This window comes from Otolemur garnettii, unplaced genomic scaffold (genome assembly GCF_000181295.1).
Source record: "Otolemur garnettii isolate 467f Iridium unplaced genomic scaffold, OtoGar3 scaffold00009, whole genome shotgun sequence".
Taxonomy (NCBI): Eukaryota; Metazoa; Chordata; class Mammalia; order Primates; family Galagidae; genus Otolemur; species Otolemur garnettii.
In genome coordinates, this window is record NW_003852404.1 from 33560897 (window position 1) to 33566249 (window position 5353).

The 5353-nt window shown below is 45.7% G+C and overlaps 1 pseudogene; it reads right to left on the reverse strand.

Moving 5' to 3' along the window:
* Positions 1-831: 831 nt before the first annotated feature.
* Positions 832-3313, reverse strand: LOC100948987 (annotated as a pseudogene).
* Between the last annotated feature and the right edge of the window lie 2040 nt (positions 3314-5353).

The following is a 5353-nucleotide window of genomic DNA, read 5'->3' on the forward strand; positions in this document are numbered from 1 at the left end:
TAGTGGCTTTCCATCCCTTTGTGTATATAAACTGTTTGGCACACAGTGTCTGGACATGGATGACAGCTGTCATACTCCCTACTCCAAAGACATTAATTTTCTAATAAAGTTAGTGAAATGTGCCCATTACGAAGCACTCCGTGTCAAGTCTAGAAAAACTTCATTAAAAAACTGAACTACTGTTAATTATGTGAAAGCATGAGAAGAAACACTGAAATATGCCACAGCGTCTATTCATCTGAAGAGTACAAAGATGGAGTTCTGAGAAAAAAGGGTCTTAATGTATAGAAAATAAATGTGGTCCTTAAATTATAAGAAAATATTTAAAAATGTAATGTTTCATACTCTGAAATTAAGCAATTAGTCAGAGGCAATAAATTATAAATACAGTAATTCAAATATTGTTCTTCTTTTTCTAAACAAGTTAAATTCAAAACACTTTAAACCTGTTATTTTCCTCTTTCAAAGGGATGTGGAATGGAAGCTTTCGTAGAAATCTAAAACAATGATCCCACCTGCGGTCTTTACATGGAATACAATGGACTCTGACCATTTTCAATGTAAAACAATGTTTTGGTTAGTACATTAGAATCAACCCATTAATATGCTTTTATTTGGGGAGAGATTAGATTGTGATTCACAGCCCTGCCACCAACTCACCTAAACCATCTTTCCTTTCTAAGGTCCTGCTTGATTCTCTAGAGGGGGTTCTGTCAGACTCATGATCAAAAGGATGGAAGCTAGAAACTTCCTTAGGACTGGAAACGTGTTTGTTTAAAAAAATAAAATAAAGTGCTTTTAAATTCAAATATTTCCTGCCTTAAACAAAACTGAAAAATACTTGACCCCAAATTCTCCATAACTTGACACACACATTTTAACAGAAAAAATCAGTTTGGGGCCATTAATGTCCTTCAGGAGTTCAGATTGGATCTAAATTGGGTTTTGTGTCATTATCGTGCTCATGTTTGTACATGAAGGTTAAAAGAAAGAGGGCCACATCCAAGGACGACCAGTAGGCAGTGTGCGACGTGACGGCTGACCAGTAGCGGCTCTCCACGAGGCCCTCTCGGAGCTCAAAGTCGATCCTGTGATCCAGCTCCACCGGGATGCTCGCTTTGCCGATATTCGTAATGGACTCTCCGGAGTGCCGGCGGGACGGGACAGGCGAGGTCCGGGGGCTAGATATGGTAGCAACACTGTCATTCTCTGAAACTGGGGTAGGTTCTTTTACCGGGTTGAGAAAGCTTGGCTTCATATGTTCGTAAGGTCGAGGATTCGAAGTATTGTACCAGTGGATCTGGACGGGTGCAATGTTGCTGTAGTGTTTCAGTATTAAAGGTTCTAATCTATAAGCCACTGGGTCTGTAGGATGAAAAATATTTAGTAGCCGGTTACAAATCTCTCTAGGTAAAATATGGTCCTGACTTCCTGTGTTTCCAGGGCGGATGCCACGCAATGCCAAGAAAACCGCCAGTGGGGACCCCATGCAGAAGAAGTTCTCAACCTTAAATTTTAAGGCAGGTGCTTGTGTCACAGACGTCTTCAGCTCACGCAGCTGTTCTTCTATCTCCCTCAGCCGCCTCCGGGTCAGGAAGAGCTCGCCCAGCAGGTGGCGCTCCTCGCTGCTCAGCCGGCCCTCGTCAGGCAGCTCGTCCTCCCTCCGCAGCAGCTGCTCGTAGAGCCTGACCGGGTTCCAGCCCATCATGATGTCATACGTGATCACACAGCCCAAGGAGTGGGACACAATTGAGACTTTACCCCCGTTTTCTTCAAAGTTTGGATTCCGAGAACAGAAAAGGGAATATAATCGGTTCAGCTCTTGCTGAAGGCCTTTAACTAGCTCATCTCTGTAGAGTGGGCTGGTATAATACATTATGTCCATGGCACCGCTGTTCAGCATGTCCCGTAAGCTCCGCACTTTGTCGGGAGTGATGGAATCCACAGTGTCTCCATCAAGAGTTAGTTTTGACCGCCACTCAACCGGGAGAAATTCAACATGTGTTGCCTGGTTAGAAAAATGCCGTTGTTCTTCTATCTTTCTTGCAGCATCCCTCATCATGTCTGTGTTCTTGATAATTCTCCCTTGGTCCATTTTCTGCCCAATGCCATGCACGACAAACACAATATGGGTCGCCTGGGACGGCTTGTCCTCCAGGGTGGCTTCTTCCACGTAGCCTCTGTGCAGCCGCGTCCCAGTACTTGACGCTTTCGAGAACCCCAGTTTCTGGGTGACCGTTCTCGCGATTTTAGACGTTGTTGCATCGCTGTAAAGATATACTTCATCCATACTGTGCCAGTCCACGTGGTTTCGGCTCAGCTTGAAACTATGAATAGCATTTTTTCCATCTATGGATTTTGACACTTCAATATCAAAATTTTCCTCCATCTGCCGACCCCTAAAACGACTGAGATGTTCTTGCTCAATTAAATTACTTTCTTCTTCTTCCAGAGGCTGCCAAGTACCATCAATAAACCACTGTCCGCGCATTACTGGTATTTTATCAGCCTGGTTCCAGTACACAGGATAGCACTCTCCCTGGGTCACATCCACCTGGTAGAGGCCGCCCAGCACGCACACGGGCTCGATATTCACCAGCTCCACCATCTCGGGCTCGTGCCCCGCCGTGCGCGGGCAGAAACCGCAGGCTCGGTCCTCGTCGTCCTCCTCCCCGGAGCTGGAGGCCGGGCCCGTGGGGGAGGCCGTGCCGCACTCATGGTCGTTGTCCCGGGTCTTGGCCTGGGGCCGGGCCCCCGTAGCCTGCAGCAGTGTCTGGAAGGCGAGCTCGATGCGGAGCGAGTCGTAGCCGATGAAGGGCTTCCAGGTCTTCTTGTCCTCTTTGTAGAACCATCGCACCTCCTCCGGTCCCAGCTCCGTCACCACCTCGTAACGGTGGCGGGCGGTCGGGCCGCCCGGCCAAGGCCGCTTCCTCTCCCCGGGGCCCCCTCCGTCCGCCCCGCCACCCCTGGAGTTCATCGCGACCAGCGGCGGCTGCTGTCGCGGGTGCAACGACAAGGAACTCCCTCTACCGCCGCTCTCACCCTCGCTGTAGTAGCGCAGCGAGGAGCCCGACTCGGCAGAGCTGAAGTCATAGTTCTCGTCACTGAGGCAGGGGTCCAGCGCCAGGCGGGGGTCGTGGTCCTCGGTGCCCGGAGCCAAGGGCAGCCCCGGCTCCCCGAGCAGCAGGGCCAGCTGCACGTCGCCGTCGTTCGGGTCCCCGCCGGGCAGGTGCTCCAAGCAGCAGACGCCGCCGCCAAACGCGGGCCCAGCATTAGAGCCCAGATCCCAGGCGCCGCCGCCCGGGTAATTCATGGTGCGGAGAAGCCGCGACCCCCAGCGCTTCCGCGACACATTCAACGCCGCCGCCCTCTGTGCCCCGAGTTTTTAATCTTTCAAATCCCGACCCCGGATGCGGCGGCTCCGAAGCCGGCAGCGGGGCCCGCGGCCCTCCCCCGAGATAAATGTTAAGATGAACTAAAGTAGGCATTAATAAAACTTGGTCATTTAGATCACCAAGTAACTTTTCTGGAATGCCAGATAATTAGCAAACACACTTCTTACATTCTGTATTGTAAAAGTAAGCTGACGGGTTGGCAGCCCTCTGGCAAGACAGAAAATTATATCATCGTCTTTGACATGTAAATGCAACCTGCTTATAATTTTGCTTACTGACTTTAATAGAAAATAAATTATTTGCTACATAGCAGGTGCTAAAAGCTGTTTTGAGTTGTGCTTGTAAAGACACCCCATCTGGACCCGTAGCTGTGACAGGCATCAGCCCCTGATTAAGTTTTAAATACTGTCATTCTCCGTGACCCTGCAGGCTTTTGCACTGACTAAATAGGTTAGCTGCATGGTGTTATGCCAGGAAACATAACTCCTGTATTTCTCAAATTCTCGATGGTGGCACTAATCTCTGTTCTCCAGGGATGTGGCATTTTGGTTTACTATCTGCAGGGAGGAAACAGATGCAGATAACTTACTTTGGATCTTCCTGCCTTAATAGTCTTCTATTCATATATTACGGAATGGATATGAGAATTCTGCCTGCTCTAAGATTTAATTTCTACTGTATGTTTGAAACTACTTCTACAAAAATCCTAGGCTCACTCTGACTAGTGGAACATTATGGTATTTTTGATCTCTAAGGACAAGCATGAGTTCAAAATCAGGCACTAATAAATTCAGCAGTACGGTTACTTCCTTTTCCATACCTGATAAATGGTAATGGGTGTATTTGGGGAACCCAATACAGATTTTTTGTTGTTGTTGTTAAACTGATCAGCCTCAACCTTTACGATGAAGTGGGCTCTGAGCCTTGTACTGATTTAGGTGTGAAAAACTAAGCTGTGAATTTCTAAAATGGTAAGTAGATTGGATTTTGTCCTAAAAATCTAGACTTTATCATCCTATATATGTCATGAAGCATGTAAGTGGACTTCAATGGATGAATTATTTCATTTCTGGGTCTATGAGTAATTCACAGTAGCCACAAATGCCTGTCATAACACTGTGAGCATTTTCTCTCTGTGGTGTGTTGTGTAGTGACATACACCTCTGATGCTTAGATGTCTCCAACTGCATTCAAGCACTTTATTTTTTTTTTTAACCTTCCAACTTATTTATTTATTTTTATTAAATCATAGCTGTCTACATTAATGCAATCATGGGGTACAACATGCCAGTTTTATATACAATTTGAAATATTTTCGTCACACTGGTTAACATAGCCTTCCCGGCATTTACTTAGTTATTGTGTTAAGACATTCAAGCCCTTTAGAACCCTTTATTACCATTGAGATCTTAGAGCCAACTTTCATTGAAACATCTCTCACTGTTATCTGTGGCATACCAAATATAACCACCAGAGAGGTCATCAAGAATGTTTATGCCTCTCTAACAAAGGCATTTTAATATTTTGTTGAAGGGGTGTCTTCTCAGACATCCCAAGAGGATGAGGCTAGGCAATGGCTGAGGAGATTCTAACTATTAGATTCATTCTAAGTCTATTTCCTTAAGAATTAGTACTCTTTTTTTTTTTTTAAGAGTACAACAAGGAAGTTTCTACTTTTCAACCTCATTAAGTATAACTCTTTGTTGAGAGAAGGCTTAGATTAGCAAGCCTCACAGAATATTAATGCCATGCATGAGTGCTCAAGGCTACACAAAAAATTCTGAAATTGATGTGCATGTATACATGCCAATTAATTAGAACCTAATGAGTCCTAAATTATATCTGTGGTCTAATACACTTAGAATGAACTGCCACACATAATCCCCAGATGCTCACCAGTTAAGACTTGTAAGGGATTTTTAACTCACTTGGTGTTATAGATTCTCTTCTGTAAAAGC